At 44.8% G+C, this 10,777-nt stretch overlaps 1 protein-coding gene across 1 annotated transcript in view; it reads right to left on the minus strand.

Moving 5' to 3' along the window:
• Window positions 1–9,859, minus strand: part of CSNK2A1 (casein kinase 2 alpha 1) — a 54,901-nt gene extending 45,042 nt beyond the window's left edge. The window contains 1 exon segment of the mRNA XM_030309878.1: window positions 9,771–9,859. The gene's annotated coding sequence lies outside the window, so the exon portion shown is untranslated.
• Between the last annotated feature and the right edge of the window lie 918 nt (window positions 9,860–10,777).

The raw sequence follows: 10,777 nt of genomic DNA on the forward strand, positions 1-10,777 counted from the left end.
CACACCGAATAAGCAAGAACTACCCATTCAAAGTCAACAGCCTAAGTTTCTTCTGGCCCTGTTAAGGATCCAAATTTGAAATATAAATATTCACAATAATACTCGATAACTCACATAGTTATTGCTTACATAAACCTGCAGGATATTTAAGACATTACAATCCTAACACAGTATGGGGCCTCCTGTCTTTATTCCCATCTACAAAATTTACAACATTTCTGTTTTAAAAGGCAACACACTCAAGCTTTCCCATAAAGCAAACCAGCAAGTATGAAATAACAAAAAACATTAGCATTTGGGCTCTGTGTGAATTTCATTTCTCTACCTTTAAGCCAGAAAAAATCAAAGTGTCAATGTTACATAAATAACATAGCAACAGTGGGAGGTCTTCCAATGAAGGGAAGTATCATAAGAAAACCCAAGCAGTTTGACTTACTTGAATTAAGGCAGCTCTACCTCAAACATCTGACATAAATTTGAAGTCCAGTACTGTCTCCAATAATACAGAATAAATGATGGACAAAGAAGTCTTCATCTGTATATCATTTTACTAGGCAACACAATCAAAATAAAGTCACAATCTGAAACTTTGTTCCACTGGCCACAACCCTCTGGAACCCAAAGACAGAAAACTTCATTTGAGATCTAAAGTATAATCCAGCTTTGTGTATGTAATAATAACTACTGCTTTCCATTTGAATGCCTCTTATAAACCAAGCATGGGAGGAAATGTTAACTCCCATTTTAGAAATAAACCGGTTCAGGGGCGCCTGGGTGGCTCAGTCGGTTAAACATCTGACTTCGGCTCAGGTCACCAACTCACAGTTCATGAGTTTGAGCCCACATCGGGCTCTCTGCTGTCAGCACGGAGCCTGCTTCATATCCTCTGCCCCCCCCCCTGCCCCTCCCTGCTTGTGCTCTCTCAAAAATAATTAAACATTAAAAAAAGAAGAACAAGAAGAAAGAAAAAAGAAACAGGTTCAGAGGTTATACGACCTGCCAAAGATCAAAGGATTACTAGATGAAGGAGGCCAGATTTTAATCCCACTCTGTTTAGGATTCAAAGCGTAAAATAGGTTATTTTCACTAATTAAACACTTCCCTAATTCTGCACACTGATTTAATAACAGCCTACGATACATACTACAACGAAATGGGTTGCTTTAAATTTGGAGGCAAGGTGAAGGGTGGAGGATGTGAGTTTTAACAATCAGGAGCCTTCATTAGTCTCTTATCTGAATGGGATGGTCACCAGGAGACAATGGTATAAAAATCGGGTTTTAAAAGATGGAAGAGGCAGCTGGGTGGCTCGGTCAGGTGTCCAATTCTTGATTTTGGCTCAGGTCGTGAGATGGAACCTCGGGTCAGGCTCTCCACTGGGTGTGGAGCCCGCTTAAGATCTTAAGGTTCTTTCTCTCCCTCTCTCCGGCTCGAAGATATAAGACCAACTCCAAAGCCGATGGCTATATATATATTCAGTCTATATAGTCATAAATATGTAGAATGACTTATGTACTTTAAAGTACTGATAAAGATAGGTTCCTGCTTTGCGTACCGAGTGTCTGATTGCAAAATTCAGAGCAAACAAGAAAGTTAAGATCATACCTGAGAGAATAGGACATAGAGAAAATGTTAACACAGGAAAAAGTTCTCCTCCAAACATATTCCTAACACATAATACGCAAGTACAAGTAAACTGTGATCAAACCACTGGGGAAAAAGACCTCTGATCCAGGTCCACAAGGCTACAGGTGAGCAAACCTTGAACTTTCCCTGAGTATGAGCTAGGCAGATTCACTTCTCTACCTAGAAGAGAACCCTAGATTCACCAAGACCAGATAACCACTCTGGCAATGTATGCTGTACCCGAGCAACCGAGGCAATCTACACTGGGTGTAACTTACATACCCGACCCACCCCTAAATAGCAATTCAGTACCTCACTCACCCAGCAGGACACACCAGAAACAGGAAGTACGGGTCAAAAGGCCTCATTAAAAAATAAGAACTCCTGGCAGCAGAAAATGAAAATAAAAGCAGTAGCACTGCAATGAACACATGGTCTTCACTGACAGCAAAGAGAAAGAACTCACATTAGTCAGGGATCCAGTATTTTATAAAATAACTCTTCATCCTCACAGTAACTCAGAGAAAACATTAGCTGGTACTTTAGTTCTTAATCCTCACAAGAACATCTGAGGTAAGTACTACTAACCCCCATTTAAAGATGAAAAAACTGAAGGTTAATAAATGGCTCAAGGTAGCTGCTACCCTAATTGGATAGCAAAATCCAGGTTTGAGAGGTTAAGTAACCTCCAAATATGGTCATCTCACTCCAAAGATGGAGTTCTTTCCAGCTATCCTGTTGCGCCCCCCCCCCCCTCCCGCAGTCTCAGTTAAAGAATTCCATTAAGAATGAGAAATTCTCAATCTCTCCCCCACCCAGATTTTGTCTATACCTAAGATACAAAGCCAGTAGGAGTTTTCACAAGGAAACATTTCAGAAAGGTACTACATTGTGGAATGATATAGGATTACAAAATGTCATTCAACTGTAAGCTTCGGAACAGGGACAATCTAGAAATTCTTAGGGGCACGTGGGTGGCTCAGTCGGTTAAGCATCTGACTTTGGCTCAGGTCATGATCTCACTGTTTGTGGATTCAAACCCTACATGGGGCTCTGTGCTGACAGCTTGAAGCCTGGAGCCTACTTGGGATTGTCTCCCTCTCTCTCTGCCCCTCCCATGCTCACACTCTGTCTCTCTCAAAAATAAATAAAATACTCAATTTTTTTTTTTAATTTTAGAAATCCTTATGATAGCACCTACCAGACATGTAGCAGGCATTCAGGATCTGCTGAACAAGTAACACCTTTTCACTGGTTATAAATTCAATAGCCTAAAATGGCTATTTTGTATTTTCTGATATGACATGATTCAATTTTTTAGGAAAATAATTTACCCACTCATTTTTCACAGGGTTGCTTTCTTAAAATTTATAGCACATTAATGAGATAGCTAAATTGAGAAATGCCCATTAGTGCATTAGTCATAACTTCAGAAAAATTCCAAGTGTTCACTTTTCCAAGCAGATTAAAATGTTTCAGCTAGTAAAAACCTGTCAGAATAATCCACAAGATCAGAAAGTACAAAAGGAAAAGAAAAAAGCAGCCAATACAAGGGCATTTAAGATGTGACACATATAAATTAAAAATTATTCTAAATGTATCTTGGTATTTAATGCTAAAACCCTCACTTCAGATAACCCGGTATCTTCTATGCAAGAAAACACTATTACCACTAATGTAAAAAAAAAGCTTGCCCACCATAGCAACTGTTGCTAAGTAGGCTTCTCATGTCTAAGGCTGAATGACACAGAATTTGTAGAAACCAATGAAATACCACTCCTAGCAGGGTTCTGTGAATGCTTTCACCTTAAACTTTTAAAAAGACTCAATCCTTGATTTCTATGTGGGAAAAGAAAGGTATCTGGTCAACAACTAGGTCTGTTGAAATCTATCCCAGAGCATATCAAATATTTAAGAAAAACTACCAATTGTCTATAACCCAATACTATACCAAATGTCTATAACCCTATACCCTTTGTTACAATGACAGCAATTCCTTTTCCTTAATCCTGAAGGAATTTCTTTGTTTGAAAAGCTAGCTGGCCCAGATTTCTATTAAAAAATAGCTAAATGATATACCACTTTGAAATTATCCATCTTAGGAGTTCAAAAAAATTTAGGTGTACAAACACACTAATACTCTTGGGAAACAAACTTGGCCCAGGTCACTCAATGAATTTAACAGACCAAGGATCAAATCCAGTTTCTCATTTCTTTTTTTAAGATTTTATTTATAGTATGCTACACCCAATGTGGAGCTCCAACTCACAACCCTGAGATGAAGCGTTGCATGCTCTACCGGCTGAGCCAGCCAGGCACCCCAACCAGTTTCTCATTTTAAATCAAGTATCACAACATTATCATTCCCTTAAAGTGCTAAGACCTTATACCTAATCCAGTGCTACACTTCACCAGTTCTGTTTCTAAATTTATACAAACTAACGGGATTATGCAGAAGTTGTCACATAGTTGCCAAACAACTATCATAAATGTTACAACAGTTAACATCCTTGGGGCACTTCATATGGTAGGTACTGTTAAATGTGTTACACTATCTCAATTCTCACAATGACTCCACGAGGAAGGTGAGGCAGAGAGAATCTGTCCAAGGTAAACCTAGAAAAAGGGCAAGGCAGGGAGTGCACAAGGAATACAGTTCAAAAGCCATGTATCTCCACTGCCTGGACCAGGATTCTAGGCCAGCTCCAGGGCTGATACCAGGTTGAGCTACTTAACCTTCATGTGGCCCAATTTCCTTTACTCTAAACCCAAAAGTCAAACATAATCTTAAAAAGGCCTTCATACCCTGAAATGTTCTAATTTTGTAATCATCTTTCTATTCAGGTAACTAAATTGAAAAGAAGTGGTCTCCTTTCCTCCATCCTCTGAAGTCCCCACTAAAGTTGAGAGTCTACATTTTATGAATCAAATCAGCAGGATACTGCGGCAGGACAGCCTTTCTTAAAAGTTAGAACTCCATACTGCAATTATAATTCCCAAATGTGACTCTTAACCTCAAATGACAAAGACAGGGAGAAAAGACGTTACAACAACTTCGGGTTGGGGTGGGAAGGGTAAAAAGAACAGACTACTGTATATAGGTGGTTATCAATTCACAAAAAAAGATCACCCATTTCCATCTCCTCTAAAATTAGAAATAAGTCTTTAAAAGGCTGTCATATAAACTTACTGCTTTATTCAGCCAATAAAATTAATGAAGAAATTATGTCATTTATTCAAGACATTTATTATAGGCAAGGAAAAGTCATCAATTTATAGAAATCCTACCAAAATGGCCTAGAGCTCTAGAATCCACATTTTTCAATGCTAGTCATCTAGCCAATTCCAATTGTATTTAAGGGCAGTAACAGGATATTTAAACACTAAGGAAAAGGCATAGGTTCTACTCAACACAATTACTCTGTGAAGTCTTCTAGAACTGAATCACTTTGCAGAATAATCTTTGCTACTTCTGTTCTTTAGAAAATCCCCCTAGGGGCGCCTGGGTGGCGCAGTCGGTTAAGCGTCCGACTTCAGCCAGGTCACGATCTCGCGGTCCGGGAGTTCGAGCCCCGCGTCAGGCTCTGGGCTGATGGCTCAGAGCCTGGAGCCTGTTTCCAATTCTGTGTCTCCCTCTCTCTCTGCCCCTCCCCCGTTCATGCTCTGTCTCTCTCTGTCCCAAAAATAAATAAACGTTGAAAAAAATTTATTATAGAAAATCCCCCTGAAATTTTCTTCTTTTGTTTATTTTTTTAATGTTTATTTATTTGTGAGAGAGAAACAGAGCATGAGTGGAGAGGGGCAGAAAGAAAGGGAGACACAGAATTGGAAGCAGGCTCCAGGCTCTGAGATGTCAGCACAGAGCCCAAAGTGGGGCTCGAACTCACAACTGTGAGATCGTGACCTGCGTGGAAGTCAGACCCTCAACCAACTGAGCCACCCAGGCACCCCTATCCCCCCGAAAGTTTTAAATAAAATCAGCAAAAGACCTCTATTCGTTTTCTACTGTGGCTGTACAAATTACCACAAACATAAAACAACACAAATTTATTATCTCACAGTTTCTATAGGCCAGAAATCAGGTGCACTTGGCTGGATCTTCTGCTTAGGGTCTCCCAAGACCAAAAAAAAAAAAAAAAACAAAAAAAAAAACCTCAAGATGTCCACCTTGCTCTGTTCCTTGCTGACACTTGGGGCAGGGACAGGAATCTGCTTCCAAGCTCATTTAGACTGCTGGCTGAGTTCAGTTTCTTGTGGTTGTTATGATGGATGCCCCCATTTCCTTGCTAGCGTCAGCAAGGGGCTGTCCACATGCTTTCCATGACGCCCCCTCCAGTAATGGCGGGTTGAGTTCCCCTCATGTTTCAAATCTCTAACTTCTGACCCATCTCTCTGACTCCAGCTGGAGAAAGTTCTTTGCCTTCATGTTAGATTGGCCCCACTCAGAAAATCCAGGATAATCTTCCTATCTTAAGATACTAAACCATAATTGCATTTGCAAAGTCCCTTTTGCCATATAATGTTAACATACTCAGATTCCAGGATTAGGGTACAGACATCTTTGGGGGGAGAGGGAAGGCAGGGTGTCATTTCATCTACCACAGCCCACCCTCTGACCTCCATTGATTCATATCTTTCCCAAATGCAAAATACATCCATCCCATCCTAAGGTCTCATTCCATTATAGCATCAACTCAAAATCCCAAAATCTCACCTAAAGGTCATCAATTAAAAAGTCCCAAATCTCATCATCTAAATCAGGTGTGGATGAGGCTTTGTGTATAATACAATAAGAACTCCTGGGGCACAATTTCTGAAAACAAAACCAAGCTACCTGCTTCCAATACACAAGGGTGGGACAGGTATAGGGCAACAGTTATAGAATTCCCAGTCCAAAAAAGGAAAATGGAAGAGAAAACAGATCCATTGGTCCAAAGCAGTTTCAAAATCTGGGCAAACTCCATTCCATTTCAAAGGCAGGGAAAAATCCTCTGTAGCTTTCAGCTCCACCTCTCTGGGCTCTTGGTTCCAGCTTCTGAGTCACCCACATTTTAACAAAAAGCAGCACACTCACACCTGAGTTTACCGGCCCGTTTCCTGCCTAGACTTTGGGGGGTTTTAACAGACCTCTTTAACTTTCATACTATGTCTTTCAATCCAAGCTGGCATCGTTTTTGTTAGTATAAATCCTCGAGGACCTCATGGACTTTACGTAAATTTCATAGGGGTTCACTGTTGTTAGTCCGACTCACAGGCACAAATACATCAGGCTCCACCTTCCACGCTTTGCTTGGAAATCTCCACTGGATAGCCAGGTTTATGACTTACTAGTTCTCTTTTCCACATAACCACAGGATACAATTCTAAACTTACTTGCCACTAAGTAACAAGGATTCTCTTTCCTCCAGTTTCTAATACCTGCCTCATTTCCCCTGAGCCCTCCCTAGGAGTCAACATCCATATTTCTACCATCTGTTGTAGGTCTTTTCTACCATGCTCCTCAAAAATTTTCTGGCCTTCATCCACTTCCACATTTTAGGTAACAACCCCACTCCAGGTACCAAAAATCGATACAATGTTCTACTGCTGCCGTAACAAACTGCCACAAACAGGAGTGGCTTCAAACAACAGAAATTTATTATCTCAGGTCACAGAAGTTTCTGTAGGTCAGAAGTTACGCGGGCTCTGGCTAAGTCTTCTGCTTAGGGCACGAGGCCAGAATCAAGGTATATTCCTTGCTGGAAACTCTGGGGGAAGAATCCACTTCCTAGCTCATTCTGGCTGTTGGTCACAATCAGTTTCTGGTGGTTGTAGGACTGAGGTCTCCATTTCCTAGTGCTGGCTGTCAGCTGGGGCTGGTCTCTGCCACTGGAGCCGACCATATTCCTTCTCATGCTTTCCCTGTGGCCCCCTCTAGCAACAGCAAACGGAGTCCTCACGGTCGCAATCTCTGTGTTCACCCTTCTGCCCTCCCTTGACTCCCAGGTGGGGTCAAGTTCTCTGCTTTCAAGGTCTCGTGTCAGTAGATTGGGTCCATCCATGAAATGCAGAATCATCTTCCTATTTTCAGATTCTTGACTCTAAGGAGATCTGCAAAGTCCCTTTTACCATGTAACACATTCACAGATTCTGGGAATTAGAGTATGGACATCTTTGTTGGGGAGGGTATCATTCTGTCTACCCCACACCCAAACCCTAAGGGAAGGCTTTCAACTCAGTTCCTGGAGAAAATTTCCCCTTTCTCCAAAGGAGTATGTGAAGTAAAGGTATCTGTTCAGAGACAGAGACAACAGTAAAATCAAGACTCAGCCTGTAGCAGTGGCTAGGCAACAGGAGAACTAAAAATACACTGTGGAAAAGAAGCTGCCACTTGTTTCATCCCCAAACAGCAAGGCAAGAAACCCATTACACAGAAACTAACCTAACGTTCCCCTTCAACGTGTGCTTCTCTTCGCTACTGTATTCCATACAGGAGGACATAACCGGGCATGTCGGGGTTTAAAAAAAAAAAAAGAAAAAAAGTTGCCCCAGGGTGACCTAACTTTGTAATCAGTGGATAAATCAACCCAAGCAAACTTCAAATCTTTTCTTTCTTCAAGTTGTACACCCTCCCCCAATAGCAAATGAAAGTCAAGTATTTCAAAGTCACAGAAGGATGAGGGTGCCCAGGTCAAACAGCAACTGACGTTTTTTGGTTTTTGGTTTTTTAAATGACACGAGGGAGACCTGCTATTGGCCCTGGTCTTTCAAGGGCCCTCCAAGCCAGTTACGCCAAATCGACTTACAACGAAACAAAACACTGCAGCAATTTCCACAAGGGTAATATTCTGAAGTCTCGCCCACCGTTTGGTTCCTGACCACACATTTTACGTAGAACAGAGGACCCCTAAATATAGCAGCTGGTCCCTTTAACCTATCAAGCGCTTACTACCTGCCAGGTACTGCGGTAAGCACTCGACACAAAGTATCCTTTTTACAGCTCACCGTAAACGTACGACCTAGGAATACTACGGCCCCCACTTTACAGATAGGAAAACCAAGGCTTACAGAGATCAGGGCGCACAGCTAAGTAGCAAAGGCACTGACATTTGAGAACCCAGGCCCTCTGGTTCCTTAGCCCTGGCCGACACCGCCACTCCTTAGGTGTAATGCAGCCTAACTCCTGCTGAAATCGTCCCCTTCCCGTTTTCTTTGCACGTCTTCTCCCCGTGCCCCCTTCCCACAACCTCAGCAGCTTCAAGGCAACCGAGTCCTTCCCAAGTCAATGCACCACCTTCGTTTCGGAACTCTTCCCTCCCCACAATAGCCAAGAGTCAAGAAGCGACTTCTTCCCACCCTGACTTCGCTTTCCAAAAAAACTACCGAAGCTCCACCCATCACCTGCTTAGACTAGAAACGTTCCGACGCTGCAAAACAAAACAACACACAACAGCACAGCAAAAAAAAACAAAATAGAAGTCCTACTCTTTCGAAAGGTCACAAACTAGGCTGGATACTGCTGGCCAACCTTCCATTCTACATACTTCTCTACCACCCAGGCTCCCAACTAACGCTGAACTCCCAACTCCACCCATTCTGCCCCACTTCGCGGTCCCTTCCCCCCTTTCTTCCCAGCGACCTCGCGCGGGTTCCCTCTCTTTGCACCCCAGTCTGCAGGTGGAAGCCCGGCCCGGCCCACAGGGACCCTTGGAAGGCCCCCACTCCAGCTGCTCCGCTCCCCGGGAGGGTTCACCCCACCCTACCCATCAAGCACCACTCCCCTAGGCACCCTCCCCCAGCATCCCCCTGTGGCCCCACCCCTCAAGCTCCCTTCCCCCTCGGGCGACCCCCCTCCTCCAAGTTGCCCCCTAGTCCCCGCCCCAGTCCAGCCCTCTCCCCCGCCACAAGCGGGACTCCAGAAAGCCAGTTCCCACCCTCACATCAGCCTCTGCCCCGCAAGCCTCGCTCGCGATCCTGAAGGGTGGCCCCAGGCCTCCCCGATGGGCTGCAGGGGCCTCGGCTGGTGTGTGTAAGGGGGGGGGGCAGGGGAAGGCGATGGGCCGTTTGGGAGTCCGCTGGGAGCGCGAGGGCCGACCGCGACCCGTTGTCCTATCCCGGGCCCACCTCCACACACCAACGACCTCGCCTGGCGGCTCCCACAGTACCTGTGGTGGAAGCGGCAGCGGCGGCGGCCGCTCTCCCCTCTCCTCACACAGACAATATGGCGGCGGCGGAGGAGGAGACACACGGCTCGGCCGCCAGCCGCAGGACCAGAGCGAGGCTGCAGCCGCCGCTGCCGGAAGCGGAAACCCCCTTCCTACCAGGAGGCGGGGCGGGACCGCTTCCGACTCCGCCCCACGCAGAATCCGGCAGAGTGCGGCCATGCTGGGATGTGCTAAGGAGTCCCTGCAGGTGCCGTTCCGGACTGGGGGCGCAAAATGGGAGAAACTGTCGCCAGAAAGCATACTAGTGAGATTTGCAGCGATTAAGCGCGTTTTGTCTCAGCACCTGTTAGGAACTGACGACAGAAAGAAGACGAAACTCCCGTACGTGTACAGTTGTTTGCCCCAAGCTAAGATGGCGGTCCCTATGTTTCCCGCACTTCACCCAGCTGACGAGTCGCCCCAGTGGACGAGCCAGCCGGCGTTTCCTGAAGCATGCGCGACCTGCAGAGCTGTAAAGCAAAGCATTTTGGGAGTTGAAGTCGGCCGCTCGGACCCCTCGTCTAGGGTTAGGGTTCCAGCAGTACATTTTGTCTACTCAAACTTTGAGTTCGCGACAAACGAACGGAAGTTGGACCCTCGGGTGGTGTGATGCAGGAGTGGAGCGAGTGACGATCCAAGCCCTGTAGAGACTGAGACCTTATTCCTGCCTCCTGCAGGAGACCTATTTAGACCTACCTATCTAGAATGAGTGTATTCTCTCCCTTCAGTCCGCCACCCGTCATCCTCCCCGCCCGCCTGGGCAACTTCCCCCAAAGCAGCTACAGGGCACTTTCTATCTTGCAAGCCTGATCACGGCGTCCTCGTGGATTAAAATCTTCCAGGTCTCTCCTTTGGTGCACCAAAGATAGCCCAAGTTCTCTTGACATCCGAATTCCCGCATAAATTGGACAGCCCCAATTCCCCACCTTTTTTGACACTGCTCCCATTTCTAGCTTCCTATTCTGTGC

This window comes from Lynx canadensis, chromosome A3 (genome assembly GCF_007474595.2).
Source record: "Lynx canadensis isolate LIC74 chromosome A3, mLynCan4.pri.v2, whole genome shotgun sequence".
Classification (NCBI taxonomy): Eukaryota; Metazoa; Chordata; class Mammalia; order Carnivora; family Felidae; genus Lynx; species Lynx canadensis.